This window comes from Schistocerca serialis, chromosome 5 (assembly GCF_023864345.2).
Source record: "Schistocerca serialis cubense isolate TAMUIC-IGC-003099 chromosome 5, iqSchSeri2.2, whole genome shotgun sequence".
Lineage (NCBI taxonomy): Eukaryota > Metazoa > Arthropoda > Insecta > Orthoptera > Acrididae > Schistocerca > Schistocerca serialis.
Window position 1 is genome coordinate 130,317,428 of NC_064642.1, and position 20,481 is coordinate 130,337,908.

The following is a 20,481-nucleotide window of genomic DNA, read 5'->3' on the forward strand; positions in this document are numbered from 1 at the left end:
ACTGAGGAAGACAGGACTACAAAAGTTGAAGATGTCACAATGAGATGATTTAAAAGAAAGCACTAGTCACTCTAGCCTATTAGAAGGATAAAAAAACGTTCAATATCTTTGTCATCCATCCCTTTAGAATCTTTTAACGTATTCAGAGTCAAACTTAATGAGATTCACTAGTTGATCAAAAGTATCAAGACACTTTCAAATACATACTTTTTCATATTAGGTGCATTGTGCTGCCACCTACTGTCAGGTACCCCATACCAGCGACCTCAGTAGTCATTAGACATCATGAGAGAGCAGAATGGGGCGCTCCGCGGAACTCACGGACTTCGAATGTGGTCAGGTGATTGGGTGTCACTTGTGTCATATGTCTATACGCGAGATTTCCACACTTTTAAAAATCCCCAGGTCCACTGTTTCCGATGTGATAGTGAAGTGGAGACGTGAAGGGACACGTACAGCATAAAAGAGTACAGGCCGACCTCGTCTGTTGACTGACATAAACCGCCGACAGTTGAAGAGGGTCATAATGTGTATAGGCAGACATCACACAGGAATTCCAAACTGCATCAGGATCCACTGCAAGTACTATGACAGTTAGACGGGAGGTGAGGAAAGTTGAATTTCATAGTCTAGCGGCTACTCATAAGCCACAGATCACGACGGTAAATGCTAAACGACGCCTCGCTTGGTGTAAGCAGCGTAAACATTGGACGATTGAACAGCGGAAAAAAGTTGGGTGGAGTGACGAATTACGGTGCACAATGTGGCGATCGGATGGCAGGGTGTGGGTATGGCGAATACCTGGTGAACGTCATCTGCCAGTAGTGCCAACAGTAAAATTAGGAAACGGTGGTGTTATGAAGTGGTCGTGTCTTTCATGAAGGGGGCTTGCACCCCTTGTTGTTTTGCGTTGCACTATAACAGCACACACTGATGTTTTGTTCATAATGCGCGGCCTATAGCGGAGTAGTTACACGATAATAACATCCCTGTAATGGACTGGCCTGTACAGAGTCCTGACATGAACCCTACAGAGCACCTTTGGGACGTTTGGAACGCCGACTTCGTGCCAGGTCTCACCGACCGAGGTAGATTCCTCTTCTCAGTGCAGCACCCCATAAAGAATGGATTGCCATTCTCCAAGAAACCTTCCAGCACCTGACTGAACGAATGCCTGCGAGAGTAGAAGCTATCATCAAGGCTAAGGGTGGGCCAACGCCATACTGAATTCCAGCATTACCGATGGAGGGCGCCACGAACTTGTAAGTCATTTTCAGCCAGGTGCCCCGATACTTTTGACCATATAATATACCTCGAACAAAATGACATCTACCACGCCAACCAGCATGGATTCCGAAGACATCTTTCACGCGAAAGCCACACGCGCTCTTCTTGCATGACACCCTGGTAGCCATGGATTAATCCAGTCAGATACATGCCGTATTTCTTGACTTCCAAAAAGCATTTGACCCAATACTACACCAACGCTTGTTAATGAAACTAATACCGTATGGGATATCAAAAGAAATTTGTTACTGCTTGAGATTTGATGGTAGGGAGGACGCAGCATTTTATCTTGGATAGAGAGCCACTGACAGATGTAGGAGTAGCTTCAGGCTTGCCTCAGGGAAACGTGTTGGACGTCCATTATTTATGTTGAATATTAATGATATTACAGACAATGTTAATAGTGACCTCAGATTTAATATTATTACTTACGGATTTGAGATAACGGTTGTTATGTTTTTTTACAACCTAAACATGAGAGCATTTTCTCTCGAAAAGCGTTGTTGAGTTGTGTATAGGACATAAATTAAGGTTGAATGCTATCAGTTGTCATCGTAGTAATCACAGACTTTTCGTAGATAATGTAGTTATCTATAATGAAGCACTGCCTGAGAGAAACCTACACAAATATTCAGTACGAACTTCAAGAGCTTTCAAAGTAGCGTAACGATTGGCAATTCGCTTTAAATATTCAGAAATGTGAAATTATACTCTTCACAAAAAAGAGGGGTCCTATGACTACAGCATCAATGAATCACAACTGGAATCAGTCAACTCAAATAAAAATCTACGTGTAAAAATTTGTAGGTATATGAAACGGAATTATCATACAGGCTCAGCCGCAGGTGGCAGGCTTAGGTTCACTGATAGGATGCTGGGAAAATGCCGTCTACAGAGGAGACTGCTTAGAAGGCATTCGTGAGATCCATTCTAAAATGTTGTTCAAGAGTATGGGACCCGTACCATATCGAACTAACAGGGGATATTGAACGGATACAAAGAAGGGCAACACGTACAGCCATAGGTTTGTTTGACCCATGTGGAGGCGTCATGGAGATGCTGAAAATCGTGAATGGCTAACGCTTGAAGATAGACACCCCAACTATCCAGCCTAAGCACACTTAAAATGCTTCAAGAAGAAGCTGTAAGGAAGGAAATTAGTAATACATTTATCGCTCCCTAGATACCCCGAGGCAAGATTGGACATTACAGCGCGCAATGAGGCAAATAGGCAGTCATTCTTCACGCGCTCCATTCGCGGGTGGAAGGGAAAGATTCTCTAAGAAGTAGCACACTGGGAAATACCCTCTGCCATGGACTTCTCAGTAGTTTCAGAATATAAATCTAGATGTAGATGATTGTTATTTGGTGTCAGTGTACTGAGATGTTGCAGCCTTTCCTGGTATCTACTTAGCATTATTTTATACAACTACTCAAAATGGATGATGATAGGGCGGTAGGTTCGCAACTGAAAAAAATTGAAAAGTAGAAATTTCTTCCGATCCAATGGTCCGTACGAGGTGGCTCAGTGGCAAGACATTGGACACGCGTTCAAGTCCCCGTTCCAGCCATCTAGGCGGTAGGTTCGCAACTGAAAAAAATTGAAAAGTAGAAATTTCTTCCGATCCAATGGTCCGTACGAGGTGGCTCAGTGGCAAGACATTGGACACGCGTTCAAGTCCCCGCTCCAGCCATCTAGATTTAGGTTTGCCGTGGTTTCCCTAAGTCGGTTCCTTTGAAAGGACACGGCCGATTTCCGTCTTAACCCTCCCGAATCGGATTTTGTGCTCTTTCTCTAATGACCCCATTGTTGGTGAGACATCAAACACTAACCTTCCTTCTTCCTTTCTAACAACTTCTTTGTTAGAAAAGCATTAATTTCCCAATTCTTCAGTTTTCAGTAACTTTAGGATACTCGACATCACACATTGGACAATAATCCACACAGCATTTCTAATCGTAGTGGGCATTCTATCCCACGTATTCTGAGATAAAAATGCAACTGATGGCATATTTCTGATGCTTGACACAAATTTGTCACTTTCACCGAACTTGTCCGTTCGCAATTTCTGAGTGCTGCAATTGTTTATTTACATGTTCCATTCTGTTACTATCGTTTCTTTAAACACAAATTATTCATGTAGCACCAAAATTGTATTAAAATAATGCTTCACTCTGAATATTTTAATAATAATTGTTCTGTAGACAATGCTTTAGTAGACGCGCTTCAAACCACAAAGAAACACTCTCATTAAATTTAGAGCTTACTTCAAACACAAAGTAAAAATAAACATCACCCTCTCCGTATAATTTTGTTTAATATTTCGTATTTAAAAATATCTATTACTCAAAAATTAATTCTTCATTGTAAGTTTCTCATATCTTCCAAAAATCTTGTACTTCAGTCAACTGACGGTAAATAACATTACTACTGGTGTTGCAACTAATAAACCTTGCAACATTATTAATGTTTTTAAATGACAACATCGCCATTTGACAGGATTGATGTTTATCTAATTACGAACCAGGTTTCTGCCTTTTATGTCACTTTGAAGTGACTGAGTTTATGTCATTAACATATATTACAGGACACCACGCTCGAAATTGGGTGAAATTAAGAAAAATATTAGCTCCCCACGAAATGCCAATATTTTTATTAATTTTGACCAATTTGGAGCCTGATGTCCTGCAATATATGTTGATGACATAAACTCAGTCACTTCAAAGTGACATAAAAGGGCAAAGCCTGGGTCGTAATTAAATAAACAAAATACCGTCAAAAGGCGGTGGGTTCATTTGAAAATTATTGTAAGACTGTTGCTCAGCAACATCAAAAACTGAGTACTAATGTTGTTGTTATATAGTTTCGAGACAGATAAGACCACTCGTGATTCATAAAAAATTAATTAAAAATCTGGTTAATTTTAAAGTAAAAAGTTGGTATGTGCACAACAGAGGTAAAATCAGTTAAATGGATGTAAAACTGCCTTTATGTTAAAACCGTTTGAATTTACGTAAACCTGGCTTCATGCACAACACTATAAAAATATATTTATTGTTTTAAAAAGTACATTAATCATAAAAAAGAGTTAGATACTCAAATGCTTGAGAGCGGTAGTTTTGGGCCATATGCATTTACGATGTTAGTTGGTTCTTGGGCTCAGGGTAAAAAAGACCTGTATCTGATGGATTTAAGGTATTTCTGAATTTTGTGAATTTGTCAACATTGAGAACACGGTTATATTACGCCACAATGAGCAAAACTATACAGAAATTAAAATTTAGATTAAATCGACAGCAATGGAACTAGTAGTTTACTTATGAATGGCGCTAAAAAGAAAAACCTCGAACCCTTTTACAGGAAAACATCACACCCTTCGAGAATAGTAGAAGATAAATACATTATTTTTTATTCTATTATTCAGACTCCTTTGTTTCATTCCGCGGGCGACTTACTATGAATGGCAGGAAACTGCAAACGTTGCAGTGATTTTTTTTTTATGAGAGTGCATTTAAAGGCTGCTAAAATCCAAGATTATTCCTCAAATTTGTATTAAATACAAAACAATGGGCCTATTAAATATTTAAGATAGAATGTGCTCACTTATTGATTCATATCAACTATGAATCGTAGTTTCTCTTGCATGTCTTCACAGACGCACATTCCGCTGCAGAGTGAAAATCTCATTCTGGAAACATCCCCCAGGCTGTGGCTAAGCCATATCTCCGCAATATCCTTTCTTTCACGAGTGTTAGTTCTGCAAGGTTCGCAGGAGAGCTTCTGTTAAGTTTGGGAGGTAGGAGACGAGGTACTGGCAGAAGTAAATCTGTGAGGACAGGTCGTGAGTCGTGCTTGGGTAGCTCATATGGTAGAGCACTTGCCCGCAAAAGGCAAGGGTCCCGAGTTCGAGTCTCGGTCCGGCACACAGTTTTAATCTGCCAGACAGTTTCATATCACTGCACACTCCGCTGCAGAGTGAAAATGTCATTCTGATCCCCAATTTTTGTTGTGATGTGAAGTAGTACACTTATACCTCAAGAGCTCATTTCTCGCTCGAGAGAACTTGTATCAGATGCGTCCCGGGAAGGCTTCGACGATGTACGCTCATGAGGCAAGACATTATGACCACCTGCTTACTAGCATGTTGGTCTACTTTTGGAACTCGCTATGACAACTTTTCTGTGTGACATAGATTAGATAAGTCCTTGTTATGTTTCCGGAGGCATGTGGCACCATAAGTCTACGCATGGCTCATCAAAGTCCCATTATTTGTAGGCCAGTGGTTTGTGGGCCGATAGCATCCGCAGGTGATTTCCATCGGGTTCAGATCACGTGAATTTGGTTACAAAGGCAACAGCCTGAGTTCAGTATCATGCTCCTCAAACCACTGTAACACAATTCTGGCCTTGCGACGCAAAGAGTTATCCTGATGGAAGATATCATTGCCGTAGGGGAAGACAACAGGCACAAAGGGATGCGGGCTATCCACCATTACGTTCATGTATTCCATAGATGTCTTGGTGCCTTCGATTACTGCTTCAGGTCCCACTGAAGCCCGGGTGATTATCCTTCATAGCACAATACTTCTCCCGCGGGTCTACGTATCTGGCGGGGTGCATGTGTCGATCGGCCTTTCGCCCAGATGACGGCGTATTCGGGCACGACTATCAACCTGGTGCAAGAGGAAACTTGATTCATGTGACCAAGTAACATGTTTCGGTTGATCCACGATCCAACCTCGATGATCCCGTGCCCATTGCAATCGTAATTGACGATGTTGCTGGGATAATACGGAAACACATAGGGTCGTCTACTCTGGAGACCCATGTTCAATAATGTGCGCTGAACGCTGTGCTCCGAACTATATTTCCCTGTACCAGCATTGTACTCTCTCATCAGATCTGCCGCAGATCGCCGCCTATCCTGCTTTACAGAGCGGTCAAGCTTCTGTGATGACGCATGTTTGTCCAACACTTAGTCACCTACTCGTGGATTTACTGTCATTCAATCGTTTCAATGGATGTCTACAACAGTAGCACGTGAACAGTCGAACAGCTTCACCGTTTCCGAGATACTCTAGGTTCCAAATCATTCCACTGCAGAGAGAAAATTCGTTCTTAAAAATGAATTCTTTTAAGAAAGCGGCACAGAAGAGATTGCTTGGTACAATTATTCAATTATTATTGCTCTGTGAAACAAGACGTAGAGAGTTCGACGAACATTAGCAGCCACGAGAAACGATAAGTTGCTCAGTATTGAGACAACGGAAGGTTAACAAAGAAATAAAAATAATAGTGGGAGTAGAAAGACACGTGCTTGAAGATGTAGATGATCGTAGGCTCAAATAGTACGGCCTGGCACAAGACAGAGGAGGAGAGTAGAAGGTGGACGAGGAGATGGAGGAAGAGGACAACGAGAAGAAGAAGAGGGAGAAGAAGAAGAAGAAGAAGAAGAAGAAGGAGAAATCAAAGACAGGATTGGAAAACATATACTGCCTGAAGGCATATATGTTTCAGATTCTTAGGCGGGAAGCTGTTCCATTGATAATATAGCGTTTCGCCACCATGAATGGCTGGCATTCTCAAATAATTATATCCGATTACTCATGGTGGACCAATCCATTGGTCTGCTAGAAGATCTGTGGTAAGAATTGGGAAAAGAGTATAAAGCTGTAACAAGCTGAAAAAACACTGATTAGTTACAAAGGGACTGAAGGGAGATCTACATCTACATCTACATCTACATTTATACTCCGCAAGCCACCCAACGGTGTGTGGCGGAGGGCACTTTACGTCCCACTGTCATTACCTCCCTTTCCTGTTCCAGTCGCCGGCCGAAGTGGCCGTGCGGTTAAAGGCGCTGCAGTCTGGAACCCCAAGACCGCTACGGTCGCAGGTTCGAATCCTGCCTCGGGCATGGATGTTTGTGATGTCCTTAGGTTAGTTAGGTTTAACTAGTTCTAAGTTCTAGGGGACTAATGACCTCAGCAGTTGAGTCCCATAGTGCTCAGAGCCATTTTTCCTGTTCCAGTCGCGTATGGTTCGCGGAAAGAACGACTGTCTGAAAGCCTCCGTGCGCGCTCTAATCTCTCTAATTTTACATTCCTGATCTCCTCGGGAGGTATAAGTAGGGGGAAGCAATATATTCGATACCTCATCCAGAAACGCACCCTCTCGAAACCTGGCGAGCAAGCTACACCGCGATGCAGAGCGCCTCTCTTGCAGAGTCTGCCACTTGAGTTCGTTAAACATCTCCGTAACGCTATCACGGTTACCAAATAACCCTGTGACGAAACGCGCCGCTCTTCTTTGGATCTTCTCTATCTCCTCCGTCAACCCGATCTGGTACGGATCCCACACTATGAGCAATACTCAAGTATAGGTCGAACGAGTGTTTTGTAAGCCACCTCCTTTGTTGATGGACTACATTTTCTAAGGACTCTCCCAATGAATCTCAACCTGGTACCCGCCTTACCAACAATTAATTTTATATGATCATTCCACTTCAAATCGTTCCGCACGCATACTCCCAGACATTTTACAGAAGTAACTGCTACCAGTGTTTGTTCCGCTATCATATAATCACACAATAAAGGATCCTTCTTTCTATGTATTCGCAATACATTACATTTGTCTATGTTAAGGGTCAGTTGCCACTCCCCGCACCAAGTGCCTATCCGCTGCAGATCTTCCTGCATTTCGCTACAATTTTCTAATGCTGCAACTTCTCTGTATACTACAGCATCATCCGCGAAAAGCCGCATGGGACTTCCGATGCTATCTACTAGGTCATTTATATATATTGTGAAAAGCAATGGTCCCATAACAGTCCCCTGTGGCATGCCAGATGTTACTTTAACGTCTGTAGACGTCTCTCCATTGATAACAACATGCTGTGTTCTGTTTGCTAAAAACTCTTCAATCCAGCCACACAGCTGGTCTGATATTCCGTAGGCTCTTACTTTGTTTATCAGGCGACAGTGCGGAACTTTATCGAACGCCTTCCGGAAGTCAAGAAAAATCGCATCTACCTGGGAGCCTGTATCTAATATTTTCTGGGTCTCATGAATAAATAAAGCGAGTTGGGTCTCACACGATCGCTGTTTCCGGAATCCATGTTGATTCCTACATAGTAGATTCTGGGTTTCCAAAAACGACATGATACTCGAGCAAAAAACATGTTCTAAAATTCTACAACAGATCGACGTCAGAGATATAAGTCTATAGTTTTGCGCATCTGCTCGACGACCCTTCTCGAAGACTGGGACTACCTGTGCTCTTTTCCAATCATTTGGAACCTTCCGTTCCTCTAGAGACTTGCGGTACACGGCTGTTAGAAGGGGGGCAAGTTCTTTCGCGTACTCTGTGTAGAATCGAATTGGTATCCCGTCAGGTCCAGTGGACTTTCTTCTGTTGAGTGATTCCAGTTGCTTTTCTATTCCTTGGACACTTATTTCGATGTCAGCCATTTTTTCGTTTGTGCGAGGATTTAGAGAAGGAACTGCAGTGCGGTCTTCCTCTGTGAAACAGCTTTGGAAAAAGGTGTTTAGTATTTCAGCTTTACGCGTGTCATCCTCTGTTTCAATGCCATCATCATCCCGGAGTGTCTGGATATGCTGTTTCGAGCCACTTACTGATTTAACGTAAGACCAGAACTTCCGAGGATTTTCTGTCAAGTCGGTACATAGAATTTTACTTTCGAATTCACTGAACGCTTCACGCATAGCCCTCCTTACGCTGACTTTGACATCGTTTAGCTTCTGTTTGTCTGAGAGGTTTTGGCTGCGTTTAAACTTAGAGTGAAGCTCTCTTTGCTTTCGCAGTAGTTTCCTAACTTTGTTGTTGTACCACGGTGGGTTTTTCCCGTCCCTCAGTTTTACTCGGCACGTACCTGTCTAAAACGCATTTTACGATTGCCTTGAACTTTTTCCATAAACACTCAACATTGTCAGTGTCGGAACAGAAATTTTCGTTTTGATCTGTTAGGTAGTCTGAAATCTGCCTTCTATTACTCTTGCTAAACAGATAAACCTTCCTCCCTTTTTTTATATTCCTACTAACTTCCATATTCAGGGATGCTGCAATGGCCTTATGATCACTGATTCCCTGTTCTGTACATACAGAGTCGAAAAGTTCGGGTCTGTTTGTTATCAGTAGGTCCAAGATGTTATCTCCACGAGTCGGTTCTCTGTTTAATTGCTCGAGGTAATTTTCGGATAGTGCACTCAGTATAATGTCACTCGATGCTCTGTCCCTACCACCCGTCCTAAAGATCTGAGTGTCCCAGTCTATATCTGGTAAATTGAAATCTCCACCTAAGACTATAACATGCTGAGAAAATTTATGTGAAATGTATTCCAAATTTTCTCTCAGTTGTTCTGCCACTAATGCTGCTGAGTCGGGAGGTCGGTAAAAGGAGCCAATTATTAACCTAGCTCGGTTGTTGAATGTAACCTCCACCCATAATAATTCACAGGAACTATCCACTTCTACTTCACTACAGGATAAACTACTACTAACAGCGACGAACACTCCACCACCGGTTGCATGCAATCTATCCTTTCTAAAAACCGTCTGTACCTTTGTAAAAATTTCGGCAGAATTTATCTCTGGCTTCAACCAGCTTTTTGTACCTATAACGATTTCGGCTTCGGTGCTTTCTATCAGCGCTTGAAGTTCCGGTACTTTACCAACGCAGCTTCGACAGTTTACAATTACAATGGGTTTAACGTTGCGTCGGTGATGAATTCGGTAGAAATGTAGAACAAATTCGGGATGAACGAGAATAGAGAAGGAATTCCAATGTGTAACTTTCGAAGGAACAATTCCAGTATTCACCTCAGATGATTTAGAGAAACTACGGAAACCGAAATATGGATAGTCGCGCCTCTCGGATCCGAGTGGAGTGTGTTAATCATTGCGACGTCTCACTCACTCTTACCAGTCCATGGAAACCTATTTTTTGCGGTGGCCGTGCGGTTCTAGGTGCTTCAGTCCGGAACCGCGAGACTGCTACGGTCGCAGGTTCGAATCCTGCCTCGGCATGGATGTGTGTGATGTCCTTAGTTTAGTTAGGTTTAAGTAGTTCAAAGTTCTAGGGGACTGATGACCTCAGATGTTAAGTTCCATAGTGCTCAGAGCCATTTGAACCATTTTTGAAACCTCTTTTGCGCCATCTTGATGCTGCTGGGCCCACAACAGATGACTCTGCTCGTCGTGAGTTTGTTGTTTGTGTCTGTTGCTGCGCTTCCTCTCTTATCCCACACCATCACCATCTAAGGACAGCAATCAAGAAAAACTCTCAGACCACAACCAGGTTAGTCGGTGTACCTAACGAACGGTCAGTGGTGCGAAGCGCAGATTCAGTCCAGGTCTGGTTCACCTCCATATCTCAAAGCTAGGGCTACATCAAGACAGTCATCAAAATTTCACATCCACATCTACATGGATACTCCGCAAATCACACTTACGTGTCTGGCAGAAGGTTCATTGAAACACCTATTATTCCAATCTCGAACAACACGCCGAAATAACTAACATCAGTATCTTTCCGTGTGAGCTCTGACTTCCCTTATTTTATTATGATGGTAATTTCTCCGTATGTAGGTCGGCATCAAAAAAATATTTTCGCATTCGGAGGAGAAAGTTGGCGATTGAAATTTCGTGATATGCGATAAACGTCTTTGTTTTGACGACGTCCATCCCAAATCTTGTATCATGTCAGTGGCACTCTCTCTCCTGTTTCTCAACAATACAAAACATGTGCCCTTTTTTGAACTTTCTCGATGTACTCCGTTAATCCTGTGTGTTAAGGATCCCACACCACGGACCAGTACTCCAAAAGAGGCCGGACAAGCATGGTGTAGGCATTCTCTTTAGTAGATCTTCTGCCTCTTCTAAGTGTTCTGCTAATAAAGCGCAATCTTTGGTTCGCCTTCCCCCCAAAATTTTCTGTGTATTCTTACCAATTTAAGTTGTTCTTAATTGTAATTCCTAGCTATGTAGTTGAATTTACGGCACGTAGATGAGACTGATTTATCGTATAGCCGAAGTTTATCGAATTCCTTTTAGCACTCATGTGGACGACCTCAGACTTTTCATCATTTAGGGTCAATTGCCAATTTCCGCACAGAATAAATATCTTATCCAAATCGTTTTGAAATTGGTTTTGATTTGCTGCTGACTTTACTACACGATAAACGACAGCATCATCTGCAAACAACCTAAAGCGGCTGCTCAGATTGCCTCCTAAATCATGTATATGTTCGTCTTCTTTGGTGAAGAAAATCCGTAAGGCTATGTTTAATAACTCTGCTTTAGCAGCACTGTTATCGATAGTATGTCCATTGCTATCGCGCAAAGAAGGCAATGATTGTGTCTTGCCGCTAGCATACTTTACATACCACCAGAACCTCTTTCGATTTTCTGGCAGGTTTCGAGACAAAATTTCTTTGTGGACACTATTATAAGCATCACGCATTGAAGTTTGCGCTAAGTTTCGAGCTTCTGTAAAATATTGCCAGTCTTAGAGATTTTGCGTTCGTTTGAATTTGGCACTGTTTTTTCGTCGATTCTGCAACAGTGTTCCGACAAGTTTCGTGTACCTCCAGTTTTAGTCAAATGTTATTGTTGTATAAGGACTGTGACAGATCTAGCAAATGCTTTGAAAAACGTCAGCTCCTTCCAGCTCCTAAAGCATTTTTTGAATCAGTTAATACAGTGTAAGTGTCTGAGGTAAGATACATCGGTCTCAAATTCAGTATAAAAGTGTCATCTGTGCAGGCTGGTCCAGCTGCACAGAACTAGCACAGCATATGGACGTCCAGCGAAGGATATCCAGTCCAGTCAGCACCCCAAGTTGTTAATGCTTTAGCGTATAATGTGGTTAGATTAGATTAGATTAGTATTTGTTCCATAGATCGTGAATACGACACTTCGTAATGATGTGGAACGTGTCAGATTAATAAAAGGTGTCTATACAAGGTATTACATTACACAAAATATTACATGACACTCAATTTTTTTTTTTTTTTTTTTTTTGTGGGGGTTGGGAAATTACCCACTTACTATATCCAAAAATTCATCTAATGAGTAGAAGGAGTTGCCATTATGAAATTCTTTAAATTTCCTTTTAAATGCAAAATGGCTATCTGTCAGACTTTTGATGCTATTCGGTAAGTGACCAAAGACTTTTGTGGCAGCATAATTTACCCCCTTCTGAGCCAAAGTTAGATTTAACCTTGAGTAGTGAAGATCATCCCTTCTCCTAGTGTTGTAGCCATGTACACTGCTATTACTTTTGAATTCGTTCGGATTGTTAATAACGAGCTGAATCCGGTCACAGCATCGTGAGGAATACTAACAGAAAACGTGTTCACGATGTAATATTATAGTGCATGCCACTGTGGCTAGATGACAGACGTCCTTGCGCTTACTATAACGAACCTGTGATGGAAAGCGCTGCTATTGTTTTGAATGTTCTCTATCTCCCACAGTGTCAGCAGTACTCGTGAATCGGTCAAACAAAGATTATGAGAGAATTATTCTTGAAATTCTGCCCGTGCTCAGCTGCCATAAATCAGCCCTTATGACAACTAGTTTAATGCAGTCGCTCCACTGAAAATTATTGAATATATTTGCAATTGCGAATGTGAACAACCGTCAGCCGTAAAATGGAATGACGACAATGAAAATTTCTTCCGGACAGGTACTCGAACCCGGATTTCCCGCTTATCGCAAGCAGTCGTCTTGACCTCTTCAACTTTTATAAATAAACTAAAATTGTGTTTTATTCAGTTGCTGTCAGACGGTCCATAAGTAAAAATTATTAATATACCGTAATAAGGTCGTCTTGACCATTTCGCTATCCGAGCACGACTGAGGCCTTACCCGAACTCCCACATATCGTCAACCATGTACTCATACATTATGTATATTCCCCTACAGATGAGACATTTTACTTGTAAGTCGCTTGCCCGGCGTTGGCGGATGAACAAGATATTTATTTTTGGACATGCATGTTCAAAGAAACTTTACATCGTAATTCGAAATAACACAGGCACTGATGCAAGTCCAAATGAACTTTGCATCGTAATTCAGAATAAGACAGGCACTGGAATACCGCCACTAAAAATTGGTTAACAGCCATATTTAATGGTTGGACGGTTTTGCCAGTGATTCATCACTGGTCGTGTAATCCAATAACAGTTGGTATTTTCTCCTGTTTGTACCTAAAACGTTACATTTGTCTTTGTTTGGCGGTTGCTGCACGACCGTCGTTCTTCTCCAAGTCTTCCTTCATTAGTGAACATTTTCTGGCGTTACGACTCTCTTTATACAAGGACTTCATCCGTTAACAACTTCATTTGCGACGTTTGCATCTGCGACTGTATGTTTCCGTTACAGTACCGAAAGTAATTCTTAGGCATACATTGAGATTTTTATTTACAAGGCATGACGCAATTTGGAGCTCAGTCTTGTGGTGAACTTTGGTTTTAATCGCACATTATTGCGAAGATTGTCATCAGAAGCTCACAGAGCTATCCACAGACACAAAAGAAACCTTACAAAGTAAAGACAGTATATCGACTGTCCAATTTGGATACTGTAGATCAACGTCAGTGGAGGGTTGATAATAAGAACCTCCGGTGTTTTAGAAAACGGCTGATTAAAACTCTAAGACCAACAGAAAATAGGCACATACACGACGAGCCAAAACTTTGTGATCACCTACTTAATACACTACTGGCCATTAAAATTGTTACACCAAGAAGAAATGCAGATGATAAAGGGGTATTCATTGGACAAATACATTATACTAGAACTGACATGTGATTACATTTTCACACAATTTGGGTGCATAGACCCTGAGAAATCAGTACCCAGAACAACCACCTCTGGCCGTAATAACGGCCTTGATACGCCTTTTTTTTTTTTTTTTTTTTTTTTTTTTATAAGAGGTGGAGCCCCTCCACGCCCACACCGGCATGATGGCCAACACAAAAGGTCTACTGCCATCTCTGCATAAGGGTTAGTATTCACTAAAGTGAGGTGTCGCAGGATGTGGGTACTGCGATGTTTGCGTACGTCTGGTTAGGATTAACCATTAATACGCGCTCATCTGGAGATAGATTGGTCGAAATCTGACGAAGGGTAGCGGTTTGAAGGGCAGAGGAAAAAAAGTGCCAAGGCAAGAGCCAAGGGAAAAAAACCTCTGCGAAAGTTAGGTCGGGCGGCAAGAGCAGTAGCGGTTGTCTTGCTGCCTGCGATAGGTTGTGCAAGGATAGGCTTTGTTAGTAGTGGGTATCATGCATGTCGATACCTTGACGTTGTGCGTTTGTGCTGCTCGGCGGCTGGCGCTGGGTGCTGGTACAGAGTCCTCGTTCAGCGTCCTGCAACCTGCAACAGTTATGTTTGTTATCGGTCTTGTGTCCGATAGGTCATATACCGGAGGCACAGTGTGAGGGAGTGTTGGGAGATTGTTCGTGCGTCTGTGGGCGAGCTCGTCGGTGTCCCTGCTGTGGCCTGTTGGTCGGCTCTGATAGCAGCTGGTAGTTGCCAGTCAGTATTGCTGATATGCAGGGGCTTACCGACGTTTGTCGCTGTTTGCGTATGTTAGTTTACCATAGGTGGTTATGCCCTAGCTAGCAGTGTCTTTGGTCGCTTGTGTTTCCACCTGTGGTTGTGATAAATTGTTACACCAAGAAGAAATGCAGATGATAAAGGGGTATTCATTGGACAAATACATTATACTAGAACTGACATGTGATTACATTTTCACACAATTTGGGTGCATAGACCCTGAGAAATCAGTACCCAGAACAACCACCTCTGGCCGTAATAACGGCCTTGATACGCCTGGGCATTGAGTCAAACAGAGCTTGGATGGCGTGTACAGGTACAGCTGCCCATGCAGCTTCAACACGATACCACAGTTCATCAGGAGTAGTGACTGGCGTATTATGAGGAGCCAGTTGCTCGGCTACCATAGACCAGACGTTTATAATTGGTGAGAGATCTGGAGAATGTGCTGACCCGGGCAGCAGTCGAACATTTTCTGTGTCCAGAAAGGCCCGTACAGGACCTGCAACATGCGGTCGTGCACTATCCTGCTGAAGCGTAGGGTTTCGGAGGGATCGAATGAAGGGTAGAGCCAGTATGGCGATGACGAATACACGCTTCCAATATGCGTTCACCGCGATGTCGCCAAACACGGATGCGACCATCATGATGCTGTAAACGGACCCTGGACTCATCCGACAAAATGACGTGCACCCAGGTTCGTCGTTACACCATCGCAGGCGCTCCTGTCTGTGATGCAGCGTCAAGGGTAACCGCAGCCATGGTCTCCGAGCCGATAGTCCATGCTGCTGCAAACGTCGTCGAACTGTTCGTGCAGATGGAAGTCTTGCAAACGTCCCCATCTGTTGATTCAGGGGTCGAGACGTGGCCGCACGATCCGTTACAGCCATGCGGATAAGATGCCTGTCATCTCGGCTGCTAGTGATACGAGGCCGTTGGGATCCAGCACGGCGTTCCGTGTTACCGTCCTGAACCCATCGATTTCATATTCTGCTAACAGTCATTGAACCTCGACCAACGCGAGCAGCAATGTCGCGATACGATAAACCGCAATCGCGATAGGCTACAATCCGACCTTTATCAAAGTCGGAAACGTGATGGTACGCATTTCTCCTCCTTACATGAGGCAACACAACAACGTTTCACCAGGCAACGCCGGTCAACTGCTGTTTGTGTATGAGAAATCGGTTGGAAACTTTCCTCATGTAATAACGTTGTAGGTGTCGCCACCGGCGCCAACCTTGTGTGAATGCTCTGAAAAGCTAATAATTTGCATATCACAACATCTTTTTCCTGTCGGTTAAATTTCGCGTCTGTAGCACGTCATCTTCGTGGTGTAGCAATTTTAATGGCCAGTAGTGTAATTCTGTCAGAGACAGCAAAGGACTTGGAAGAGTAGCTGAACGGAATGGACAGGGTCTTGAAAGGAGGATATAAGGAGAACATCAACAAATGCAAAATGAGGATAAAGGAATGCAGGCGAATTAAATCAGGTGATACTGAGATAATTAGTTTAAGAAATGAGACATTTAAAGTAGTAAATGCGTTTTGCTATTTGGGAAGGAAAGTACGTGATTATTGTCGAAGTAGGGAGGATGTAAAATGTAGACTGTCAATGGCAAGAAAAGCGTTTCTGAAGAAGAGAAATTTGCTAACATCGAGTACAGATATAAGTGTCAGGAAGTCCTTTCTGAAAGTATTTGGATGGAGAGTAGCCGTGTGAAACATGAACGATAAATAGTCTAGACAAGAAGAGAATAGAAGCTTTTGAAATGTGATGCTACAGAAGAACGCCGAAGAATAGGTGGGTAAATCACGTAACTAATGAGGAGATTTAACAGAATTGGGGAGAAGAGGAATTTGTGGCACAACTTGACTAGAAGAAGGAACTGGTTGGAAGACACGTTCTGATGCATCAAGGGATCACCAATTTAGTACTCGTGGGAAGCTTGAAGTGTAAAAATCGTAGGGGGAGCCCAAGAGATGAATACAGTAAGCAGATTCAGAGGGATGTATGTTGCAGTAGTTACTCGGAGATGAAGAGGCTTGCACAGAAAGGAGTAGCATGGAAAGCTGCATCAAACCAGCCTTTGGACTGAAGACCAGAACAACAACAGTATTGTCACAAATCAGCAACGGCAAAAATTTGGCTCTGGTATCATTAATTTTAGATTACTTTTATGTGTTACTCCACGACAGCTTCATCCCACCTTTAAGGCTGCCAGGAGTGTACATTTCCCTCAATAACATACTTTTCCAAGTACTAAGTTTATATTTACCTACTAAGCTTATGGAAATTTGCATTCCTGAAATGGGATGGCGGGCCCAGACTCCCGACCTTAACCCAAAGGAACATCTTTGGGATGTTCGACTTCGCTCCACACCCTATTGGCCATCATTACCTTCTCTGGTTTCGGCTCCTGAGGAAGAATGGGCTGTCATTCGTCCACAGGCATTCATACAAGTCAGTGAAACCGAGCGAGATGGCGCAGTGGTTAGCACACTGGACTCTCATTCGGGAGGACGACGGTTCAAATCCGCATCCGGTAATCCAGATTTAGGTCCTCCTTGATTACCCTAAATCGCTTCAGGCAAATGCCGGGATGGTTCCATTGAAAGGGCACAGCCGATTTCCTTCCCCACCCTCCCCTAATCTAACGGGACTGGTGACTTCGCTGTTTGATCCCCTCACCCAAATCCACCAACCAACCAACTCAGTGAAAGTGTCCGCAACAGAGTTCACGCTGTCATAAAGGCAAAAGGTGGACTCACCCCATATTAATGAGCACTAATAGGCGTCCGGATACTTTTGATCAGATGGTGTAAGTAGCCATGAGACGATATTAATTTGCCTTGGTTCGGGGAACTGAGAATGTAAGCAGAATGTATGTACGGAAAGACACTGTTAATTGCCTTTGTTCGCACATAATCAGTACCTAAACAGAATATAAATACAGATGAGACTTTAATTGTCCGCCCCCAGTAGCTGATTGGTCCGCGCGACAGAATGTCAACCCTAAGGGCCCGGGTTCGATTTCCGGATGGGTCGGAGATCTTCTCCGCTCAGGGACTTGGTGTTGTGTTGTCCTAATGATAATCATTTCATCTTCATCCACGCGCCAGTCGCCGAAGTGGCGTCAAATCGAAAGACTTGCACCCGGCGAACGGTCTACCCGACGGGAGGCCCTACCCACACGACATTAAATTAACTTTCTTAATTGCCTTCTTTCGCATATACTGAGAATCTACATCTACGTCCATACTCCGCAAGCCACCTGACGGTGTGTGGCGGAGGGTACCTTGAGTACCTCTATCGGTTCTCCCTTCTATTCCCGTCTCGTATTGTTCGTGGATAGAAAGATTGTCGGTATACCTGTGTGTGGGCTCTAATCCCTCTGATTTTATCCTCATAGTCTCTTCGCGAGATATACATAGGAGGGAGCAATATACTGTTTGACTCCTCGGTGAAGGTATGTTCTCGAAACTTCAACAAAAGCCCGTACCGAGCTACTGAGCGTCTCTCCTGCAGAGTCTTCCACAGGTAACGCTTTCGCGATTACTAAATGATCCTGTAACGAAGCGCACTGCTCTCCGTTGGATCTTCTCCATCTCTTCTATCAACCCTATCTGGTACGGATCCCACGCTGCTGAGCAGTATTCAAGCAGTGGGCGAACAAGCGTACTGTAACCTACTTCCTTTGTTTTCGGATTGCATTTCCTTAGGATTCTTCCAATGAATCTCAGTCTGGCATCTGCTTTACCGACGATCAACTTTATATGATCATTCCATTTTAAATCACTCCTAATGCTTACTCCCAGATAATTTACGGAATTAACTGCTTCCAGTTGCTGACTTGCTATATTGTAGCTAAATGATAAGGGATCTTTCTTTCTGTGTATTCGCAGCACATTACACTTGTCTACATTGAGATTCAATTGCCATTCCCTGCGCCATGCGTCAATTCGCTGCAGATCCTCCTGCATTTCAGCACAATTTTCCATTGTTACAACCTCTCGGTATACCACAGCATCATCGGCAGTGAACTTCCGATGTCATCCACAAGGTCATTTATATATATTGTGAATAACAACGGTCCTACGACACTCCCCTGCGGCACAGCTGAAATCACTCTTACTTCGGAAGACTTCTCTCCGTTGAGAATGACATGCTGCGTTCTGTTATCGAGGAACTCTTCAATCCAATCACACAATTGGTCTGATAGTCCATATGCTCTTACTTTGTTCATTAAATGACTGTGGGGAACTGTATCGAACGCCTTGCGGAAGTCAAGAAACACGGCATCTACCTGGGAACCCGTGTCTATGGCCCTCTGAGCACAGAATGTAAGACGCTGTTAATTGCCTCGGGTCATGAGCTCAGACGTCGAGGACAGGGAGGTTTGCGGGGAGGGGGAGGAAGTGTGGCGGTCCGGAAGCTCGGCTGCTCGCTCACTCACCTGTACCGTTGCTGCGTCGCTGCTGGGCCGGCGACCGGGCACGACTAGCGCTCAGCGCTTAGCGGTAGTGGTCGCGCACAGCGGAGAAAGTGCAGAGCTTCCTGCAGACCTGCCGCCAAGGAGAGCCGGTAGGCGGTCGGCAGCCGGCGGTCGTCGGTCGGTGGTCGTGCGCAGCGCCGTGTCCTCCCTCCTCCTCTCCTCTCCTCATCACTCCCTTACTGCATAATCCGAGCCGCTCAGAAGCGATCAGCGGGATGAGCCGGCGCTGCAACTCACGCGCCACCTGTTCCGCGCACGTGACGGCTTTGTGCAGGTGTCTGGCTGGACGTGCCGCGCTAATACGGCGTGTCTGGCGTGGGTAAACAAGTGGCCACTAGCGTTCTCAATGCCGTCCGTCCGCATATACACACCGACCGGGACAGCTCTGTATGCAATTAACAGCACATCGTCTCCACGTATTTTCATTTAAGTGGTTAAGTTACGAGTGTTTAATGATAGTAAGAAGTAAATGTCCGCGTCAGATGACATTTATGACAGTTAACGACTCTTACGACCGCAACTGTGTACTGTAAAATAAAGTTTTCCAAAGCCTCGTTTGAATACTATAGCGTTTTACTAACAAGGAAACCTGCCCATCGCACCCCCCCCCCCCCCCCTCAGATTTAGTTGTAAGTTGGCACAGTGGATAGGCCTTGAAAAATTGAACACAGATCAATGGAGAAAACAGGAAGAAGTTGTGTGGAACTATGAAAAAATAAGCAAAATATACAAACTGAGTAGTCCATGAGCAGCTGCGGAACGAGGGGTCCTTGGTTCAACTATTCCCTCGAGTCAAAAGTTTACTTTCTTTATTTTCGCAAAGTTATGATCTGTCCGTTCGTTCATTGACGTCTCTCTTCACTGTAATAAGTTTAGTGTCTGTGTTTTGCGACCGCACCGCAAAACCGTGCGATTAGTAGACGAAAGGACGTGCCTCTCCAATGGGGACCGAAAACATTTGATCGCAAGGTCATAGGTCAATCGATTCCTCCACAGAAAAACACGTCTGATATATTCTATACGACACTGGTGACGGCATGTGCGTCACATGACAGGAATATGTTGTCGACCCACCTAACTAGTACACTTGGCGAATGGGTAAAAAGATTCTTCTACC

At 43.6% G+C, this 20,481-nt stretch overlaps 1 protein-coding gene across 1 annotated transcript in view; it reads right to left on the reverse strand.

The window, feature by feature from the left end:
- Positions 1 to 19,461, reverse strand: part of LOC126481502 (uncharacterized) — a 332,833-nt gene extending 313,372 nt beyond the window's left edge. The window contains exon 1 of the mRNA XM_050105295.1: positions 19,326 to 19,461. The gene's annotated coding sequence lies outside the window, so the exon portion shown is untranslated. The remainder of the gene's footprint in view (positions 1 to 19,325) is intronic.
- Between the last annotated feature and the right edge of the window lie 1,020 nt (positions 19,462 to 20,481).